Source organism: Bos indicus, chromosome 16, assembly GCF_029378745.1.
Source record: "Bos indicus isolate NIAB-ARS_2022 breed Sahiwal x Tharparkar chromosome 16, NIAB-ARS_B.indTharparkar_mat_pri_1.0, whole genome shotgun sequence".
NCBI classification, from domain to species: Eukaryota; Metazoa; Chordata; class Mammalia; order Artiodactyla; family Bovidae; genus Bos; species Bos indicus.
Window position 1 is genome coordinate 64,868,864 of NC_091775.1, and position 23,099 is coordinate 64,891,962.

At 39.8% G+C, this 23,099-nt stretch overlaps 1 protein-coding gene, 1 long non-coding RNA gene and 1 other non-coding gene across 3 annotated transcripts in view; all 3 read left to right on the forward strand.

Annotated features, from left to right (window-relative positions):
• The window catches only part of LAMC1 (laminin subunit gamma 1), a 121,486-nt gene that overhangs the window by 871 nt on the left and 97,516 nt on the right, over nucleotides 1-23,099 (forward strand). The gene's annotated exons all lie outside the window — the stretch shown is intronic.
• Nucleotides 7-23,099, forward strand: part of LOC139176433 (uncharacterized) — a 66,354-nt gene continuing 43,261 nt past the window's right edge. The window contains exon 1 of the long non-coding RNA XR_011560910.1: nucleotides 7-22,935. This is a non-coding gene — a long non-coding RNA (uncharacterized lncRNA). The remainder of the gene's footprint in view (nucleotides 22,936-23,099) is intronic.
• TRNAS-GGA (transfer RNA serine (anticodon GGA)) lies at nucleotides 11,256-11,327 on the forward strand. The gene has a single exon. It is a non-coding gene; the product is annotated as a tRNA-Ser (tRNA).

Sequence of the window (23,099 nt, forward strand, 5' to 3'; positions counted from 1 at the left end):
GTAAGCAGTGACAGCCCCGTGTGCCCTGCTGCTGCTTTGCCCGCAGCCCGGCTCCCGGGCCACCTTCACCCCCTGGTCACTCCTGGACAGGGGCCCGAACAGCCGCATGTGGGCTCTCTGCTCCCCAGCCGGGGCCACACAGAAATTCCCTTCTCCAACTTCTACACTAGATCTAACACCTAACTTCCCGCGAGCCAAGGTGCTTCCCGCCAGCATCTCTCTGTCTGCTTTCCTCTTCTAACTTAGCCGACTTTTCCTTCCTTAGATTATTCTCCATTTCGGCTTCTTTGGTTCCTCTGTGCTGAAGCATGAATCAGAAACCCTGCTCACCCCCCTCTGCTTGTCCACCTTAAGCACTTTTACCTTGTTTAAAAGTCTTTGTAGGGTTGAGGGTGATTGCTGTTTGCTCTGCTGAATACGCTAGAGAGGAAAGGTTAAGGGGATTTGAGGGGAGCAAATGCCTTTACTACCGCTGTTGCCTGCGTGTGATTAAAATAGAAGTTCACTTTTAAAGTTATTGTTCTTGAAAGTTGTTCATCTTTAATGAAGGGCCACAAAGCGATTTCACTGCTAATCTCGGTACGGAGGAAACAAAAGGAAGTATCTGCACCCACTGCAATTGTTGGGTGAGGTTTGGTCCCTGAGTAAAAAGGCTGTCCTCACTGCCTTCCCTTTTGCTTTGATTCAAGGCAAGTGTAGAAGCATGTGTGAGTGACCTTTTAGAAATCAGGAAAGGGATGTATAGAAAACTTCATCGCTGGGTGGTAGACGAGGATGGACGTGTTTGTCTCAAAGAATTGTATGAAAAATCATGTTTGATCTGGGTCAGTTTTTCGTCATCATTGGAATATACAAACAAGCTGAGTGATTCATCATTGTGTTTAACAGACTAACATATGCATAAGAAATTGACACTTGACATGTAGAGCTTCAGCCTCAGTTAGGTTGAAAGCCATGATTTTACTGGTAGCTGGTAGTAATGAACTTCCAGAGAGAACAGGGTGCCAAGCCATTCTTCTATCAAATCAGTATAGTTCTGTAAGGCTGGAAACATGATTTGGGGAATCTTTGAAAGGAACTATTTGGTGGGCACATGGTTCTTTTGGTTGTGGTTTTGTATTTTTCTTTCCACTGCTCTCTGATACATGAAGTTTTATGTAAGTGTCAAGATTCCAGAGAAAGTACTTGAAAGGTGAAGTCAAATTACTGTGTGTGGAGTAAGTTTTAGAAAAGCAGTATTTAGCACTTTTGTAGTAAATATTTTATTTGTAGACAAATCATTAGGAAGATTAAACTTTTCAAAAATACATTTATAAACTGGAACTCTGAGGCACCCATTTTTCAGAGATGGAAGAAGTGAACAGTTCAGTTTTTCAAAGGTATTGGAAACATATGGAGCTAAATCGTATGTTGGAACAGGTGCCCTTCTGAAGATTCTGCAAGAAACCAAGGGCCTCCCAAGACCTTGTGGGGCTGCTCTTAGCTCTTTTCTCCTAAGTGTTATATTTTTAAACTTGGCCAGAATTACTTTTGAAATTTTTATCCATTTATTTTTGTTTAAATTTTTGTTTTGTTAAAGTTTCTGTGTTGAATTTTGAATCTCCACGAAGTCTTATTTCTTCTGTTTTGAAATATTAAACATGGCTATTGAAATACTAAACATGGCTATTAAATCATGGCTTTGATGTCTTACATGCCTGAGATTCATTTGAAAACTTCTGCATAAGAATCTCTTATGTAGGTAAAGATAGGGCTGACAGTCTGGACCTTCTGAATTTTCTGCTGTGAGCATTGCATCTGTTGTTGTTGTTGAGTCCCTAAGTCGTGTCCAACTCTTTGCAACTCCATGGACCATAGCCTGCCAGGCTCCTCGGTCCATGGGATTTCCCAGGCATGAATACTGGAGTGGGTTGTCATTTCCTTCTCCAGGGGATCTTTCCGACCCAAGGATCAAACCCCAGTCTCCTGCATTGACAGGCGGATTCTTTACCATTGAGCCACCTGGGAAGCCCTTGATCACTTTGTAGTGAAAGGTTATTTCAGGTGATGGTGTAGGAAGGTAGATTACTCAGTGATTACTTCTCTGTTACAAAGATACTGTGTTAGGTAAGACAGTATCTCTCAAGTTAGGTTGCTACTTCTGGGCAATGGATACATGAACTTTGGGTCCTAGTGATAGAATGCTTGAAAGACTTTTTTCTCTGAAAATGTTATATATGCTTGAACTTGTTTTGCTGAAAATTTCTTCACTTTTTGGTAACATTTTTGCTAAATGAAGTTCATAAAACTGTAGATTTAAAACTAATAAGTAAAAAGTTACCTAAAATAGTTTTCTTATGTTTCATAAAAACATTTTTTTAAGCTTTTTAGGCGGACAATTTCTAAAAAACATGACAAGAACTTATTGTACTTGTTCTTGGAAGGGGAGGGAGATTTATGTGTAGTGGGGTTAGATGCCTCAATCTCTGTCTCTCCCATCTCTTTTTTAATGACAAGGATATATGTATTCATGCATGTTGTGATCTCTGATTTATGGCAGTAGACAGGATTTTATGTATTGGATATTCAATGTATTCACTCCCTAACTCCAGTTACTCCATGGGCTCTAGGTAACTAATTATTTCCCATGAATTCAAGGACCATGACTGTTGTGCATCTATTAAATCTCCCATCCAGTTCAGATTTCACATACCCTTAAACAAGTGATGCATATTGTGCTCTGCCCTTACAGAGCATGTGAAACTCTACGGGAGCAGTGTGAAAGACCTAGGTCTGGCCACCACTTTTCTAGCTTTCCTTTTAATGTTGAACTTTTCTAGCTTTCCTTTTAATGTTGAACTTTAAACACAGTAAACTTTAAAATAAGCAAAGTCAGTTCTCACTTAAGTAGTCACAAGAAATATACATACTTTGCCACTGATCCCATCTTTTTTTTTTTTTTTTACTGTAAAAGTGAAACATGACATAATGAATTAAAACAATATAATGACTAGTGTGTACTTCATCTCCAGTTGCTAAGTTGCCCTGGAGACTGTTGCTCACAATTTCTTTTGTAACATTCCAGAAACTTTTCATGCATACACATGTGTGTGAAATTACACGATCATTTTAACTGGTCCTTTTTTTGGGTGGTGAGGCATGTTTTAATAGATGGCAGGTACAAATTAGATGGTTGTACCATTATCATCACTTGTACGAAAGCCAGGAAAATCAGCACTGATTCTGAAAGCAGCCATCTCTTAAGCACCGCATACGGTAATCCAGGGTGCAGGGTGTAATGTATCCTTAGATATAATGAGTTACAGTTGCTGTGGGATTCAGAACCACATTTTCTGCCTGTTGTGAAGAGACATCTCAGCAAGGCATCCTTTTCTAAAAAGAAGTTTTTCTTAGTTTGCCTTCAACTTCTGGATCTTCTCTCCTGACTTCTATATGAATTATTCAACTACTTTTTCAGAGTTTAGCTTTGGGGTTTTATAAGTTATAGTGAATTTTATCCTTATCAGCAGAATAGTTGATAGTAAGATTGTAGCTGAGAACTTGCCTTTTATTAAACTCTTTAATTAACTTGGTAGTCATTTGTAGGTGAAAACTTGGCAAATTGGGTCTTGATCTTGAAGGAGGGTACCTTTCCCTCTTCCTAAAAACAATTATGTTAAGGAAAAGAGTGCTTGTAAAACCAACTCAGTCAAAGTTTATGGAACTCCTAAAATTTACACCAAGATGAGATTGGTGTCCAAGCTCGCTATAAGTTTCGGGGAACAAACTGATTAAATGATGCTTTTAAGCTGTATCTAAGATACTCTTTTTTGGTGTCTAAGAATAATTGCTATATAAGGAAGGATATTGCACTTTATTCTATTTGGTCCCTTAGTGTACATTTAACAGGGAAAAACAGCAATTTTTTTCCCCCAGGAAAGTCTTTGCAGGGTAGTTTCTGACTGTCAGAACTCTGGTGACTTCACTGTGGTATTTGTGTACCCTGAGGGGACACTATTTTAGTTTGTCTCACAAAGGCCTGATTTACATTTTGCAGGTTTCAACTTGAGAAGTTAAGGAACTCCTCTTTAATGGCCAGCAGTTGGTGAACACAGTTTTATAAAGTTGCTGTTGGCTGGTTTCCTATTCTACAATTCACTGCTTTTCCTCCAAATACCTTCTTCATGTTTCTAGAGTATTCAGAAAAACAATGTACACATTAGGAGAAAATTCTAGAGCTGTGAGCTCCCTTCCACCCATGATTTTGTCACTGACCGAATTTGTGGGAGGGACAAAGCTCGTCTATTTCAATTCTAAATCCTCTTAGGAAGTCAGATATGCCTTTTGCTCTTCACTCCTCAGCCTTATGCATACATTCTCACGTTACTTCCAAATATTCTGCAGGCATATTTTAAATACCTACTGAATGCATGATGCAGGACCTGACAGAAGGGTGGAGAAGATCGAAGGTCCATTCTTCACAAGTCTATACTCGGTTAGGTGACGGTAAAGAATCTGCCTGCAGTGCTGGAGACTCCAGTTCGATCCCTGGGTCAGAAAAATCCCTTGGAGAAGGGAATGGCAACCCACTCTAGTATTCTTGTCTGGAGAATTCCATGGACGGAGGAGCCTGACGGGCTGTAGTCCATGGGGTTGCAAAGAGTCAGACACGATTTAACAACTAGCACTTTGAATTACTTTCATTTGGAATTTTCATACCCAGATGTAATGCCATTACAGTACTAAATCAGGAGTGCCTTTGTAGTATTTTAAAGCATCCAGTCAATTACTGATTAGATTTTCATAACTCATTGAGGGAAGGAGAAGATGAGGAGCCTGAGGTGGTGATTTGCCAAAAATTAGAGTGGAGGTAGGTTTTTGACTCAGTCGAACATAATAGCTCCTTCAGCTCTTAGCTCCTCTAACAGATCTCTCAAAAGAATGACTAGTTTATTCCAGGGCAACTTTAAAATACAAGTTCATATATATACTGATTCAGAGATACCAAACGCCCTTGGTTTTTCTTCTCCTGCCTCTGTTCCTTTCCACTTATGTTTCTGAATTTCTTTTTTCTTTCTTTTTTTTTTCCATGTTACATACTCTTCCTGAATGAACTTCTCTTACTCTCAAGGTTTTCAGAGTAACAGTAAGTTGGCAAATCAGTGCATTCTAAATTCACATTTTCAGTTTCTTCTGAAACTGAAATTCACATTCACAGTTTCTTCTCCAGGTTGGACATGGTCAGTTTGGAATGTCGGGAGGTCATGTCCAAAACTAAATTCATTCCTTATTATCTTATCCAGTTCAAATCTGTATTTTAATGAAATGAAGATACAGCTAAATTACTGTTTAGCCCTGAGACTCTCATCCATTCTTTTGCCAAAGACTGTGCTTTATAGGCACCAGTAAAGATTACTGTTTGGCCAGCAGATAGCATCCACTGCTGAAAGTCTCTGGGCAGCTGTAACTCCATCACTTTCTTTCCCACCCGTCCTTACTGCAGTCTGACCAAGACTCCACTTTCACTTCCTGTATCCAGCCATTATGTCTCTTGGATCCTTATCTTTATCTTGCTTTACTGTAGCTCCCCATGGAATTCTACCTTGATTACTGTAGCAGCTTGTTAACTAATTTGGTGGTCTTTCTGCCTCCAGTTTTGCTCTTTCTATTTGGGCAGCCATTGCTTGGGACTGAGCACTGGTTCTAAAATGCAAATCTGTTGATGTTATATCCTAGCGAAAAATTTCTGCAGTGATTCCTCAAGCCTTTAAGATAAAGTCCAGACACCTTGTCATGCTGTATAAGGTACTTTAGGGTCTGGACCTTCTTAAACTTCTTATCTTTTGTCATTTCATGTGCTCAGAGGGTTCCTTCTCTGGTTTGGGACACTTCTCCCAGGTGTCACCACCTTTAGGAATCCTTCCCCAGTTTGTTTCTCTTATCCCTTTCCATCCTACTCCCTGGCCTGGATTAGATCTTCCACTCACACCACCCTGTAGGTATCTACCACTGCACTTATTACATGGCGTTGTCTTGTTTCTTTACTTTTCTCCTCTTCTAGACCAGGAGGTTTTTGAAGGCCGGGTTGGAGATTTATGTTTTTAGTTTAGTTGAATATCAGATCAGATCAGATCAGATCAGGTCAGTCGCTCAGTCGTGTCCGACTCCTTGTGACCCCATGAATCGCAGCACACCAGGCCTCCCTGTCCATCACCAACTCCTGGAGTTCACTCAGACTCACGTCCATCGAGTCAGTGATGCCAGCCAGCCATCTCATCCTCTGTCGTTCCCTTCTCCTCCTGCCCCCAATCCCTCCCAGCATCAGAGTCTTTTCCAATGAGTCAACTCTTTGCAGGAGGTGGCCAAAGTACTGGAGTTTCAGCTTTAGCATCATTCCTTCCAAAGAAATCCCAGGGCTGATCTCCTTCAGAATGGACTGGTTGGATCTCCTTGCAGTCCAAGGGACTCTCAAGAGTCTTCTCCAACACCACAGTTCAAAAGCATCAATTCTTCGGAGCTCAGCCTTCTTCACAGTCCAACTCTCACATCCATACATGACCACAGGAAAAACCATAGCCTTGACTAGACGAACCTTTGTTGGCAAAGTAATGTCTCTGCTTTTCAATATGCTATCTAGGTTGGTCATAACTTTCCTTCCAAGGAGTAAGCGTCTTTTAATTTCATGGCTGCAGTCACCATCTGTAGTGATTTTGGAGCCCAGAATTGCTTGCTGTGCCTCAGCACCATACAGATTCCTGGGTGTATAATGATTGATTGGACATTGCCCTGACCTCCTGGAACTTGTGGCTTAGATGTGGAGTCCTAGGTCTCTCTCCTGAGTGTGGGCAGGCAAATTATAGCCCACATGCTAAATCCAGCCCTGGGCTGCCACCTATTTTTGTATGGGCCATGAGCTGAGAACAGTTTTTACATCTTTAATTGGTTGAAAAAATCAAAAGAAGAAAAACATGACACATGAAAATTATATGAAATTTCAATTTTGGTATCTGTAAAATTCCTTTGAAACACAGTCAAGTTCATTTATTAAGGTATTGTCTCTGGATATTTTTGCACTGCAAAGGCAGAGTTGAGTGTGTCAATATGTCCTGGGCCATAAAGCCCAAAATGTTTACTGTCTGACCCTCTGCAGCATGAGTTTGGTGACTTCTGCTTTACACGGATACATTCAGTGTTACATAATAAACTTTTTGGTAAAAGGTGCACACACAGTGAGCATTCACTTAGTTCACCATGTGGAGGGAGGCTGAAGGGTTTATATCTTCAATGCTTAACAGTCTGTCTGGCATAATGTTCAATGGGTGTATAAAAAACGAGTAAATAAATGAATGCCTGAACTATAAGAAGCCCCAAAACAGTCCACATTAACTTACATTCTTCTCAGTAACACTTCTGAACTTGAATTTATCAGTGCCATCTCGTCATTTTCTTGAGATATATGCCACTGTTAATATGGTCCATAGTGGTTTTATTTCTGTAGCTTTAAAGAAAGTACTAAGTTGGGTGTGGAACTGATACAGAATTGAAAGATCTGTGATTGTCCTTTTTTGGGGGCAAAAATTAGACTTTTATATGATTTAAAGTTAGCTGGATAAATTTTATGAGTAAACTATATGCTCAGACTTGAATCTCCCTTGTGACCGTTCCTGAAATTTTAATGTTAATATTGTGTAATTTTTTCTTTAGAAATAGACATAAATTTTATTTTAAAATATGTATTCACATGTCTATTGTTGAAATAGACTCTAAAAGGCTATTATTATTAAGCAGTTGTGGGGAAGGGTTGCAGTGAAATATCTTTATTTGCTTATTGTGTGTGGGATTTTTAGTTTATTTAACTCATTGGGGTGCAGTTGGAATACAGGCATACTCTGAGGCATGCCTTTTCTGCAGGATAGTGAAGAACCACATTAAAGTGGTTAGACAGATGAATAATAGCCACTTATTTGTCTAGAATTAACAGGCAGCAAAACCAACAGATGCTTCTTTCCTTGGTTCTTGTTTCCAGCTGTATGTAATTGACAGCTCTGCTGCTGTTCGGTTTGAGTTTTAGGGGAAAGTGTCAAAGTTTAGAGCAGAGCTGTTTGTTTATTTTTACTGTCCAAAATTCTGGAGGAGATTGTTGAAAATAAGAGATTACGAATCTGTCCCTTCTTTTAAACCGTCATTTCAAAGGGTGAAATGTCAAGATGACTGTGTGCTACTTCTATCCCTTTGCCTAAATTTCTTGCTCTAAGGTTTGTAAGAGGGCCTTGCTAAGATTTGCAAACCTCTCCTTTCTTATAAAATGACCAAGTTAGATGTTGCTCATGCAAGCCTAAAATGGACAGCTTGCTCAAAGGGGTTAGCAGAAAACTCATTTATAGAAATGTTGCTGAGGCTTTAGAGTTTTGTGCCAGACTGTGGTGACACTAATTAAGAACATCTGACTTTCTTTCCATGGACTCTTCCAGGGGGGCCAGCCTGAAATAACTGGGTCCAGTCAGCCTGGTGCCCTATGCAGCGACGTATTCCTGAATAAAATAAAGCAGACTTATCTCTTTCTTAGACAGTGGTGCTCTCAGATGTCTTGTGGCAAGGCTGGGAGATGAATTAGGGGATTTACATTATTTCTTTTAAAACTTAGGAGTTGTATATTCCCTCAACTCCCTGCTTTTACTCTTTGTTTCCAGCTGCATGGCTGCTTCCTATTATATTGCAGTCAACATTGGATTTTTGCTGTATCATCTTTTTTTGATTTCTTTTATCTTCTTTCTGTTTTGCAAGTTTTTAAAAGTAAACATTCAGAATCAGCCTCCTTCACTTAAAAAAATTTTTTTTTTTGAAGTAAAAAATATAAGTGGTCCTGTGTAGAGTTAGGGACTCAATGACTTTTGTTCGTGATGATAAATCACAGTGTACATGAAGAATGATTGCCCATGGCAGTGACTATAGAGATGCCTTCAGTGTTTTCAGAGACATGACCAATGATCAGGTTTTATTTTTCTCCGTTATATTTCACACTTTACGTTCTGTATCTTGAGTTGCATGGAGATTACATAGGTGTATACATATATATAGATGTGCACTTCGTTGTATGTGAATTATTCAAATTAGAAAGAAGAATTAAGAAACATTTCAGTCTTTTAAAACACAAAAAACATACAGGTGACTTTTTTAGTTTGAGGTGTCATTTTGGTTTAAAATAGGAGAGCACAGAATCTGAGACTTAATCTAAACTCTCTTTCTCTTGCCGTCTTTCTATGCCACGAGCAGTTGCTGGCATTAATAGGCATTAAGAAATGTTTTTTTGAATGAAAGGATGAACAAGCCAACCAGCTGATCTTCATTGAGGTGTCAGCTGATTTTAACTGACCTACCCACAGAGTAGGTTCAGAAAAGCATTCAGTTGAGCTTCATAATCAGTCTTAGGAAGTGGAGTGTGTGCAGGTGAGCAGTTCTCTTTGCTCTTCTCATCACTACCTTTAACCAAGTGAGGACTTGGTTAGTCACCCCTATGGACAGTAATAAAAGATGACTTCTGCTCTGAGGTGGAACAGGTTGAGTTTAGGTCAATCTGAATTGAATTCAGATCTGCTGTGGATAGACGATGCTCTTGCCACCTGGCTGTGTTAGAACAAGCCTGGTTAGTGATGGAGAGCTGAGGAGGACCTTTTAACTGGGCAGTGAAATGAAAGTAAACGGGGGTCCTGAGCCTGGTTTCTCTGACAGGTCTCTGCTTGAGTGCTGGATTTGGGTTGTTTGTTTAAAAAGGATCTTTGCACGCACTTGTGAAGAACAGAGGATTGTTAGCAATGGAAAAATACTAGGTTTTGGGTGCTTGTACTAGCTTTATATTTAGCTGTTAACACTTCTAGGAATTTCTAAGGAATTTATTGAATTTCAGAGTGAGATCCTGTGTTTCGTCAGTGTCTACTGATAGGAAAAGTGCACCACATACCGCGTTTCCTGAAGGGTGGTTGGGAACGCTACCTTATCTCCTTTCTCCCTTATCCGTGACTCCTTTCTGGTTGTTGAGAATAGCCAAGTTAGTTCAGTTGCTTACTTTATCTGACATCTTTAAAGATAAGTCTGTCAGGGCCATCTCCAGTTTCCATTTCATTTCCTCTGCTTCAAGTCAACTCTCTTACATTGTGGCTTTTTTGTTACTCATGTTTGCTAACTGAATAGGTCTAAACCACCTTTTATTGATTGATAAATAACTGCTGTGGTCCTGGGAGATTTCTTTGTCACTGTTTCCTCTTTCAAGCTCAAAAGTGACTCCCTTCACCTTGATTGCTGTAAATGTTAGTTTATAAACCTACAACTCTGTCTATGTAATCTGTCTTATCTGTGTATCTATCTGTCATTCTGTGTTTATCTCTTTAGGTTCCCCAGAGCACTCCTGAGCTAAGGTTCAATCAGGGGATTCCTAGATCCCTTAAAATTAATTTTTTTTTTTTCTTTCTCTCTGAAGAAGAGGGTTATATTTCCCACTTGGATTTTGTATTTTGTATTCCTCCCCCACAACATACTACCTTCACTTCTACTAAGATGAAGTATTACTTAATCACAGTCCTACTTTATCTGCTTTCTTTATAGTCCTGCTTTGTACACATTGCTGTGACACAGGCATTACGTCGAGTGACTGATGATTTTTAAATTCACATTTCTTATGAAAAGGATGGCACTCATTGCTGCATTCTAGTCTGTGGATTGGGCTTAAAATGCCCCCACCCCTTTTGCCAGTTGGGAAAATACAGAAGCATAAGCGGGTTTTTCCATCAGCTGTCTTCAAAGAGAATAAAAGGATGTTAAGTATTTCCAAGAGAAGAGCTTCACAGTTTTTGAAAAGGGGGTCATGACAGCTTGTTGAAAATGAGTTGAACAGCTTCTCTTGCACTTTCTGTTCACTGGCAGGGACTGGGAAGTGATGTTTTCCTGCTCTGGCAGCAAAGATCCTGGTTAGAGGCAGGAATGGTTTGCCCAGATGTTCTCAAAATCTGAGGTCATCTTATTATCACCGACTACTGAGGACTAAGTTATAGTAGCTTGGCAATGTGAAATGATTAGATCTAGAAATGGATTTTGTTTTCTGACTCTGTCCTAAACAACCAGTTTTATGGAATGTTGGCATCTCTGGACTTTTAAATATGTGGCTAACTAGAATAATTTTGGAGTTGAAAAGAGACTTAGGAAAGTTTAAGCTGTTAAAAAATGTGTTTTACGGATGGGTCCTTGCTTAATTTGCTTAATTCTTCTTACCAAAGAAGTGGGCTTCCCTGGTGGCTCAGAGGTTGAAGCGTCTGCCTGGAATGCAGGAGACCCAGGTTCGATCCCTGGATTGGGAAGATCCCCTGGAGAAGGAAATGGCAACCCACTCCAGTACTCTTGCCTGGAGAATCCCATGGAGGGAGGAGCCTCCATGGGGTCGCAAAGAGTCAGACATGACTGAGCGACGTCACTTTCACTTTACCAAAGAAGTTAGGGTGTAGTTGCCTTGGTTTAGCAGTTTGTCTGTGCAGGTGTTGCTGTTCTTCCCCTAGCGGTTCCTGCTGCTCATGGAGCTTGTTCTGAAGGATGATGACTTCTGTTGTTTCAGTGCTACTGTTTTTAGATTATTATTATTTAAATGCCAGATCCTGATCTGGTAATGATGAGCATCCTGAAATTTTCATTGAAGTTGTGTTCTTTTTTGGAGGTGAGAAGAAACATGAGGCTAAAGGTGAACATTGTTGGGGGGAAAGACAGCTGGAAACCCAAAGAGCAATTGTATACTTTAATTGCTCTGGTCATGTGGTTGCCCCTTCGTGGCAAAAGCGTCTTGTTCTGTGGGCTTGAGCATCTAGGATTTTCAAAGTGGCTTTGTGCATGGTTGTGAATTTCTAGTGAGTATTTTAGATAAGTCATGGGATAGAAAGTCTGTTGAATACCAGATTCTTACAACTCTGCTACAGATTATGAAAGTTTGTGGACCCATCTGTAATGCAGCTGTAATGAAATTTGTTTACTTTATCAGGATCGCTTCAGAGGCTCAAGCTGGTTTGTTTACTGCCGTTTTCAGCATTTTTGTAGCTTGCCAAGAAATAAGTTAGCATCAGTTCCTGGTGCAATTGGGATCATTCAGTTTTGTGGCCATTCTGATAAAGCTTGGTTTTATTTTAGGCCCACTTTAAAGTTCTTGTATCCTGGCACAAGACACGGATGGTAAATCTAGGGTACCCGAAGATACACTGTGCAAATTAACAAACTTTCCAGATGTTTGGAGACTGTAGGCTTGTTTTCTGTGCTGTTTTTCTATGTTCTTTGTGTGTCTGTGCTTTCCCGTTTTGTTTTAAGTAGGAAAACCCCTTGGGGAAGAGGGATCTGTTCTTTGGCATGGGGAACAAAACAAGTATTAAATTTTTTGTGAAACCTTTAAGTTGGATTTGCCATTTCTGTGAGAGAAAGGAGAGGCAGCTTTGTTCCCAAAAGGGAGACTGCTAGGAAGGCTGGTGTAGGGGTGCGACTCTGTGGAAGTAACTAAAAGGAGTTCTTCACATCCCTAGTGATTTTCAGTTATGAAATGGGCCACTAATGCTCTGAATCAGCAGCCTTTTAACCACGCCTGACTAAATAGACCTTGTTTTTGAAATTCACAGCAGTGTCTAGATCCCTGCTGTCTTTTTGTCCATCCTGCTAACACACAGCTGTTTTTGTTCATACATCATTTTATGTTCAACTGCCTGGTGACTTCCTCAGGTCCCTTTTATGGTGAATAATGGACACATGGGAGTTCGGACACCCAAGTGTGTGATTATTCAAACAGGAAGTCTCCAGGAAACACAGTAACCTTGTCAGAGGAACAGAAGGTGGTATGGGAAAGGCCATTGATGATTTTAGGCTTAAAACATCTGCAGTTAAAAATCTTACAACTTCTGAGATAAGGACATTCTGCAGCTTATAAAAGGGGTGGTTTATTTGGAACTTGTTTCATTTCCCTCCCCAGACATTTGGAGTAGTCAGCCTCCATAATCTATAACATAGAAATGGAGGTAAAAGAGAAGCAGTGTGGCATCAATGGTATTAAAAACAGAAGGAAGAAACTTCCCTGCTGGTCCACTGGTTAAGAATCCACCTGCCAATGCAGGGTATACAAGTTCGATCCCAGGTCTGGTCTGGAAAGATTCCACATGCGGCAGGACCTCTAAGCCTGCGTGCTATAACTACTGAGGACCTCCTGCCCACCCTGGAGCCTGTGTTCTGCAGCAAGAGAGGCCACTGCAATGAGAAGCCTGCGTCCTGCAACTAGAGAGTCGCCCCCGCGTGCTGCTGCAGCGAAAGCCTGCACACAGCAATGAAGACCCAGTGTAGCCAAAAAAAAATACATTAAAAAAAAAAAAAGGAAGGAAACTCTGCGGGTCTTGGAAAGAAGGCACAACAACTCATCTTTCCTGGAGGTAACAATGAGGCTGTACACAGGAACAAGCAAATGACTGGGACTTGACAGGGACTGAGGGACCTGATGGGATTGGATTGGATTAAAAGAAGATTCTTTTACAGATCCTAGGATTATTGAGCACGGAAAGAATATGAGATAAAGAAGGATGTGGATTATATGTAAAAACTGTGTAGTCTAGTGGGAGAGCAAGCATGTGTATATCAGTGAACACACTGAGACAAAATATAAAGCACTATAAGAGAAAGATCAGAAATTCCACATGACTGCAAAGAACTGATTGTAGCTGATGAAATGATTCCGAGACCACTTACCTGGTGACCTTTCAGATTCCTACCAGCTTTGAGATTCTTTGATTATATGATGGAGGGCTTGTTAGAACTAGTCAAATAAATTCTCTTTTTAGATTTAAAAGTGAAAATTAAATCTGGGTGTTAAAGAGGTGGGTAGCTCTGCATTGACAGCAGTTTGTATTAAGCAGGTAGAGTGATGCAGATGCTAAAGAAAAGAATTCTGTTTTTGGCTTAATTAGTGGAAGCAGTGGTATTTGAAGGAATACTAGATATGTTTGTTGTGTGCTTGGAACTCTGCCCTTAAGTTCCAGTCATGGTAAACATGTTCAGACAGCATGGGTGCTACATCTTCTTGATTCCTTACCTTGTTTATTTGGTTAACTCCTAATTGTCCTTCAGAACTCATGGCAAATCTCAGTTTCTCTGGAAAGATTTTGATTTCTAATTCCTCCTGCCCCTCCATAGCATTTGCTGTCATGTTGTTCAGTGTCCATGTATTTGTTCATTTCTGCAAATCACTGAACATACTGCATGCCTGTGATTTGAGAGGTGCAAGATTTTACTGTTTTGTTTCCCGCATTAGACTGAATTCGTTGAGGATAAATGAATTTATTTTTCAGTTCATTTACCTAATGAATATTTATTGTCTGTTATGTAAAAAGCACTGCGGGGCTTCCCTGGTGGTCCAGTGGGTTAGGAGTCCACTTTGCAATGCAGGGGCTTCCTTGATAGCTTAGTTGGTAAAGAATCCGCCTGCAATGCAGGAGACCCTGGTTCGATTCCTGGGTCAGGAAGATCCACTAGAGAAGGGATAGGGTACCCACTCCAGTATTGTTGGGCTTCCCTTGTGGCTCAGCTGATAAAGAATCCGCCTGTAATGCAGGAGACCTGGGTTCTATCCTTGGGTTGGGAAGATCCCCTGGAGAAGGGAAAGGCTACCCACTCCAATATTCTGGCCTGGAGAATTCCATGGACTGTATAGTCCATGGAGTCGCAAAGAGCCGGGACATGACTGAGCAACTTTGACTTTGCAGTGCAGGGACGCCCAGTTCCATCCCTGGTCCGGGAAGATCTACATGCCTCCGAGCAACTGAGCCCTCCCTCTAGAGCCTGTGCTCAACTCCTGAGCCCATGCGCCGCAACTCCTGAAGCCTGCATGCTCTGGAGCCTGTGCTCCAAAACAAGAGAAGCCACTGCAGCGAGAAGCCCACGCACCAGAGCTAGAGAGCAGCCCCCATTCACCGCAACCAGAGAAAACCCTTGGGCAGCAGCAAAGACCCAGTGCAGCTAAAAAACGAAAGTTTTAAAAAGGCCCAGCAAGGTGCTGGAGATGGGACAGAAAGGAGGACCTAGAGCTTAACTTCTGGGTGAAACAGAGGCCCTGACCCTAGGAGGGGTGTGTTGACTGTCTTTATTATGTTGGCTTATGTATTCTTAGTGTATTGCATAATATCTTTCATATAGTACTAAGTGCTCCAAAGTTTGCTGAATGAAGGAATTCCTGTTTCTGTGAGGCCCCAGCTGTAGATTGCAGAGAATTCCTATTTCTCTGAGGCTATAGCCCTAGAATGCAGATAAAAGAGAGAAATAGTAATTTTGTTTAGATTTTTCTCAAGATGGAGTTTGCCTTTTACATAGGGTTATTGAAACTGGCTCAGGTGGAGGGGAACGGCTGGTCCATGATGTAGCTCCCTCACCGGTGTTGGGTGAAGACTGAGCTATAGTAGTAAAGAGCTGCGACAGTAAAGTCGTTCAAGAAACAGGTTTCTCTTTCACGTGGTGGTCCTGAGTGGTCAGCAGGGTAGCTGTGATCCACTCAGACATTCTGGGGTCCAGGGTCCTTTCATCTTCATAATCTACAATTCCTCAGGGTGCTGTCCTCATGTGTGTGGTAGAAGCTGATCATAGCCACTTCCTTTTTCCGAAAGGGAAGGTACTGCTGAGGTGTGTAGGTTTAATTCTCAAGACCGAGACCTTACAGAGTCCACATCACTGTATCATCTGCCATTGGAGAGCACTTAGTCACCTGGCCACTCCTATACGCATTGGAGGCTGGGAAATGTAGTCTGGTTGGGCAGCCAGAGCCAGCCACAGATCTGTTACAGTGACAGAGGGCAGGGAACGGGGGGCTGGCATTGCTCCTGTTGTGTTCAGTTGCTAAGTCGTGTCTGATTCTTTGTAACCTCACGGAATGCAGCACGCCAGGCTACCCTGTACTTCACTATCTTCTGGAGTTTGCTCAAACTCATGTCCATTGAGTCAGTGATGCCATCCAACCATCTCATCCTCTGTAGCCCCCTTCTCCTCCTGCCCTCAATCTTTCCCGGCATCAGGGTCTTTTCCAATCAGTCGGCTCTTTGCATCAGGCAGTGTTGTGCCTGCCAGTCCCTGCACTGTGGAATCCTCTCTTTACTGAGTTTTGGTCTTCCTGAAGTGCATTCTTCAGAGGATCCCATTCTGTGGCTATCAGTTTTAGGAAGTGGATTTAGAAAAATGAGCAGACACTTTCTCTGCAGACCTTCACACCCCTAGGTCTTCAGGAGAAGAGCCTCTGAAGAATAGGGGTTAGCGCTCGTCCTGCTCAGTTGCAACATTCATTCCCTACTGCTGCTGCTAAGTCGCGTCAGTCGTGTCTGACTCTATGCGACCCCATAGACGGCAGCCCACCAGGCTCCCCCGTCCCTGGGATTCTCCAGGCAAGAACACTGGAGTGGGTCGCCATTTCCTTCTCCAGTGCATGAAAGTGAAAAGTGAAAGTGAAGTCGCTCAGTTGTGTCCAACTCTTAGCGACCCCATGGACTATAGCCTACCAGGCTCCTCTGTCCATGGGATTTCCCAGGCAAGAGAACTGGAGTGGGGTGCCATTGCCTTCTCCATTCATTCCCTACCTCTGCACAATTCATTTGATTCTGAGATACCAGTTTTTCTTCTCATGGTCCCATCTTGACACTGAGATCTCACTATAGCAGTGTCTGGTACTTGCACTGATTAGCTCTGTATCACATTCATCTTGGAGGAGAAGCACATCCTTGCAGGATCATTATGTCTTGATTTACTTGACAATACTGATCATGTTTACCTTCCATCATGATGGATGAATCATGCTTTTTAAAATCCAGATGTGTTTCAGAAACAAGCACTCCAGGAATAATAAAACAGAGCCTATTTGTACCACTTACTGGTCACTTGAACATACAGTCTTGTTCTGGGATGTTTTTAAATGCATGTTTATCTTTTCCTTCAATATGAGTTGAGTTCACTGAGGGTAGGAACTATATTTTAACCATTAATTAGGTCAGAGACTTAGAGCCAGGTCCCTGACTTACAGAATTGTAGTAAATTGAATAAAATCAATGTGTATGATATAAAACCCATAGTGATACCCCCAAACACTTTACTAATCTCTGCAGTGAAATGTATTCATAATTTTATGAATTAAAGGCTATAAGGACCTCACACTAGCTCAAGTCATGTTGTCAGATGTTATGAAAATCCTCTGCTATTTAGAATTTTTTGGATTTAGAATCACAGATAAAGGATTATGGATTGTATCACATTTGATTACATATAAGTTATTACCACTTTCACAGATACTGATCATAGAACTACTAAAGACTATGTAAAAATTTGACACACAACAGACTTTTGATAAATTAGTTATTTTTTTAAATGATTGAATAAAGTCCATTTAACAGGAACTTTTATTTCATTGAAAGGGTGAATTTCAACAGAGGTATTTTAGGACAATTTGAGTGGATGGGTTATTAAATTATGTCAAAGTGAAAGTGTCAGTCGCTCAGTTGTGTCCGACTCTTTGCAACTCTATGGATTGTAGCCCACCAGGCTCCTCTGTCCGTGGGACTCTCTATGCAAGCATACTTGACTGGGTTGCCAACCCCTTCTCTAGGGGATTTTCCCGACCCAGGTTTCAAAGCCCGGTCTCCCACATCACAGGCAGATTCTTTATCATCTAAGCCACCAGGGAAGCCAAATTATAGTGGGAGTATTGGAATTTCAAATACAGCATTAAACATAGGTTTCAAAGAAGTAGTTATGTTTTATTTGTTTTTTTGTAGAAATGCAATTTTATCTCCAGCGCCTATGTTAGGAATGTGGCTGCTTTAAAGCATTTCACTTGCGATACTTCTTGAATTGGAAGTTAATTCTGATTTTCTTCTTGTTCTCAGAAACACATGATGTCTGTGTCCTTGCTTTCTCCACCTCTATTTTCCTCCCTATCTGTGTACTTACAGCTTTTTTTCTTTCTGTCCAGTTGTTTTAAGTCAGTAAGAAAGCAAAGTCATTAGGAATCTTTGAAGAGTCACTCATATTGGGAATGCCTTATAAATGATTATACATGATTGCTTTTGCCATAGGGTTTTCTCAGCTTCGTTTTTGCTTTCTGAAAGATTGTGGTCTCCTTGAATTGACATCTTTTTCCTTTATCTTAGACTCATTGTTTTTATTTGCTTTAATGTCCTTTGCCGACGCTCTTGCCTGAATATATATCATGTTGTCCTCTGTACTTTGTCATTCCATTTTCTTTTGAAAGGAAATTGCCTTCTCTAAAAATTCTTTTCCACATTCTAGAAATGTGAGACAGTAGTGCTTATTGTATCACTCATTGGTCACTTGAGCATACCATCTTGTTCTGGAATCTTTTAAATGTGTACTTATTTTGTTTCTTCATACGAGCTCATCGAGGACGGGAGCTATGGGTCAGCAACTCAGTTAGGTACTTGATTTATGAAGTCCATAGGCATTTGCATATTCTTTGTCTTGATGAATCAGAAAATTCATCATCAAAATTCTAAATTGAGAAGCATAAGGCTAAATTCGGCAAATATGTCCAGACTTTGTGAAAAAGTGTTTGAAAGAGGTGTGTTTATTGACCTTTGGAGAAAATCCGCAGAGCTGTTTTCTCGAAATTTAAGACATCATCCTTGTTATGGACAGTAGTAATAGAAGACTTGTCTTTTTGTTCTGATGAGCTTTCTTTTGAGACCCGAAAAAAGAGCTGAGACCAACCATAATTTTGTTTCTTTTTAAGTAAGCCTTATGCTCCTTTCCAGGATCCAGAGTGCCAAGTTAAATACCTTTCTTTTTTTAGGAGAGCAGAGTTTCTCAGACTGAAACTTTTAAGAGTTTCTGTTTCTCTAAGGATAAAGTAAGTCCTATAAAGTAGGTGTTGAAATTCCTTCTTCATGTCATTTGAAAGTTATTACAGGGTAATACTTCTTATAAATTCTTAATACTAATTGTCAGTGAATCCAGGGATTTTTCCTCAAGGAGGAAATCCCGGTGTCACCTGGGCTAGTTAGTGGTCCTTAAGTACTCACCAGTGGCAAACGGAATCATCTCTGGAGTTCTTTGTGTGTGTTTTGTCTGTTTTGAAATACAGATGGTCAGCTGTGTGTTTTGTACTTAGAGTTAAATGCAAGACAAAATAGATAATTATGTTGTTTGTTCAGCAGATCCCTGTTTCCGTGCACAGAAATCTGGAGTAGTAGCGAACACTTCTGTGTTCATTTCTGCCCACCCTCCCCACCCTAGATATCTACTACCTTGGGTTTTATGTTTTATTTTCTTGCTTTTAAAAGAAAGTAGTTTATCATCTCTAGATAGTGTATTGCTTGCTTTTGAACTTTATAAAAATGGTTTATGTAGTCATCAGCACTTTGTTAGTAATCACTTAATACATTTCTAAGATGTAGTTGTAATTTTTTGTTCTTATTCCTGTGTAGTATTCTATTGTGATTATACTATAGATAATTTATTGGTTATTCTGCTGATGGACATTTTTTGGTTGTTATGACGAGTAATGTTCTATGAGCATTCTCACATATGTGGCAATCTCTCTAACTGGGCTGCTGGATCTTAACACGTGTCACCGTTTTTATGAGATAATGCAGGTTGTTTTCCAGAGTGGTTGTGCTGGGTTAGATGCTCACTAACAGTGTTAATAGACAGTTGATCCACATTTGGTAATGTTAGAACTCTTAAATTTTGCCCATTTGATGGTGTAAAATTATATCTCAGTTGTTTTATTTATAAGGGTGAATATCTTTTCATGTATTTGTTGGTCTTTCATATTTCCTCTCCTGTAAAATGTCTCTTCATGTTTTTTGCCCTTTTATTGATTTGCCTGTTTATTCATTTGTAGAATTCTTCCTATATTCTTGATACTAATCTTTCATCAATTACATATTTTCTGTATCTTCTACCAGTGTGTGATTTGTCTTTTATATTCCCTGTGATAGCTTTTGGGCAGAATTTCTTAATTTTAATGTAATAATTGATTTGTATATTGTCTTTATCTTCTAAGGCAAGTCCCTTTCAAACTTATTCTTCTATCTTACAAATATCCTAGCTGTCTTTGGGCCTTTGCTCTTAAACGTGAATTTTAGATTGAAGTTATCAAGTTCCTCAATAACCTCTATTAGGATTTTGGTTGAAATTGCATTGACTTTATGCATCCATTTGGGTTGAATTGACATCTTGACAATTTTAAGTCTTTCTTTTAATGAATATAGTATAATTTAGTTCTTCTTTAATGAATTCCAGTAGTTTTTTAAGTGCACACTCTTTATTGCTAGTTAGAATCAGAAAACCTCTGACAAACGCCAGTGATGTTTTATAATTCTGTCCATGTGAACCCTGCCCTTTTTCTGTTAGAATTATTCCTGGGTACATTTTTGATGTTCTTGTTATTTTAAATTTTTTCTAAATCATGTCTTCTATGTCTTTGTTGCTGGCATGTAAGAATGTAACTGGTTTTTGTATATAAGATCGCTTGTTTAACTCTTGCTTAATATTCTTATTAATTGTAATTACTTTTCTTTAGACTCCTGGGTTTATATGCAGACAGTCATGATCTGTGAATAATAATAGTTTTGTTTCTTCTTACTGACCTTTAACTCTTTTTATTTATTTTTTCTTTGCTTTGCTGACTTGAACAATATACAAATTCCTGTTTAAACATTCCCCTTAAGGACTATGATTTTTACAAAGCTCTGCTAATTTGATAGATGAGAAATGCTTTATTTTAGGTTGCAGTTCTTTTGTAATCATTGTAACTGTTGACACTGTTTTTTATTCTGTTGCATGATATTTATTTCTGTAAGCTGTCTCGCTTTCTTTTTTTGTAAAGAGATGTGGTATTAATACAAAATCTTTTTAGCTTAGTGTCTAACTATTTTGCTATTTAACCACTTTAAGGAACGTTTTGGCTACAGGTTACAGTGAATTAAAATACTTCAAATTGAGAATTCCTTGGTGGCCCAGTGGTTAGGACTCTGTGTTTTCGCTGCTGAGTGCCAGGGTTCAGTCCCTGCTAGGGGCGTTAAGATCCTGCAACGCACATGGCAGAGCCAAGGGGAAAAAATAGCAGGGCCCAGATATTACCCACCTCTGTGGTAAAGTAGGTACCACATTAGTTAATTCATACTGTTTGGCCTGATAAATAGTATTTTGGATAACAAAAATGTTGCTACTTACAAAATTTACTGAAGACTTGATCAGTATATTTGTTTCTCTAAAAAACAAAGCAGACTGTCTCAGTGGCAACACCAGGAAGCACTGATAAAAAGACCTAGGTTTTAATTTGTCTTCCTAACTGAATCATCCTTGACTTCAGTTTGATAAATTTCTGAAGCTCCTTAGATGTGTTAGGCCAGTTGTCATGAATTTTCTGTCATTAACGTGGGTCATGTTCTTTAAACTCTCTTACCCCTCTTTAAAACTGTTTTAATACACTTTGAAACCTTATTTCTAACCTGAGAGCTGGATTGAATTTCGAGATTTTTAGAACAAAGAATGGTAAATCTATGGGAATTTGTAGAAAGATTGTCTTGTACAGTGTAAAATGTGATAAATCTGAAGTTTTTAAAGTGTTTGGAATAGGTAAGCCTCATGGATTCTCCTGTACCCCCCAGAGAAGTGGTCCTCAGAGGACTGTGGTACTGTCCCTTTAGGGGTGTTTAGTACACGGGAGGCAGTCCTACACAGCAAAGAATTGCCCAAGTCTTGCCCAACTTTGTGATTTCTCATGGGACGTTTATGCTATTAAAAAACCTGATTATAAATATCTGAGCCTAGAACATAACTTTGTCTTTACACATAAACAGTTTTTTCCACATAACTTTATTATACATAATTTTCCATGAATACAGCCACTGTATAAATAAATAGTTTTTGAGCTTAGCAAGAGGAAAGTCATTTTTCTGCCAATAGTCCCTCTCACGGAGTTCAAGTTGCTTGTTCGACACGTGTGTAGATCACACTACTAGCACTCAGAGTGATTCCGTGTGCATATTTGTATACTTAGCCTCTTTTTCCCCTAAAATATCAAATGTCAAGGAAAGTATTGATCATATTCAGTTGAAATTTTGGAATTTGCTTTTACAGGTTTTCCTGCACATGAATAATTATCAATGTGCCTGTCCTGCCAACATGTTTTTTTCCTGTGGAGCAATAAAATCATTAGGATTAGGTGAATATTTTACAAGGGAGCATGCTGATAAAGTTGGCTGCGATATATCATTCTAACTTGTGTTCTCTACTTCGGCAGTCTGTAATTTGACCTGACTTGTTATACCTTCTCAGTTAAAGTGATATTTATTCTTTTCTTAAAACACTTATGGGTTCATCTGGTGTGTCACTACTTTTGCTAACACCATTTTTCTTTATTGCATTGGCCCCCCTGTTCCTCTGCCCCTTAGTTTTCTGTATGTCGTGTATAGAAAGGCATCCAGTCCTATTTTTAAAAATGCAAACTTGGGACCTGCCTGGCAGTCCAGCGGTTAAGACTCTGTACTTCATGGCGAGGGGCACGAGTTCAATCCCTGGTTGGGAAACTAAGATCCCGTATGCCACACAATGGCACGGCCAAAAAGTAAATAAATAAAAATAATAAATAAATAAAAATGCAGACTTACTTGTTATAAGCTGGTGTCTGGTAAAGGTGTCTGATGGCTTTGAAATGCCTTTTAGTAGTGATGGAGATCTTATCTATTGAAATGCATAGTTTCCTTTTGATTTCTGCTTTACGTTATAGTAAGCCTACACACACGCGCGTGCACCCTCCTCTGAAAGTTGTGTGTTGTAGCTGATAACCTATGGGTTTCATTTTGGGATGGTGAAGGGAAGGCATTGCAAAATATTCGTTGTGAAGTAAGGCTGCAGTCTGTTGGCTTGAGAATCAGCCTGCAGTGAGTCATCCTTCCACAGGTGGTTTTCTTTCTTTTTTTTTTTTTTTTATTTTTTATTTTTTAAATTTTATTTTATTTTTAAACTTTACATAATTGTATTAGTTTTGACAAATATCAAAATGAATCCACCACAGGTATACATGTGTTCCCCATCCTGAACCCTCCTCCCTCCTCCCTCCCTAC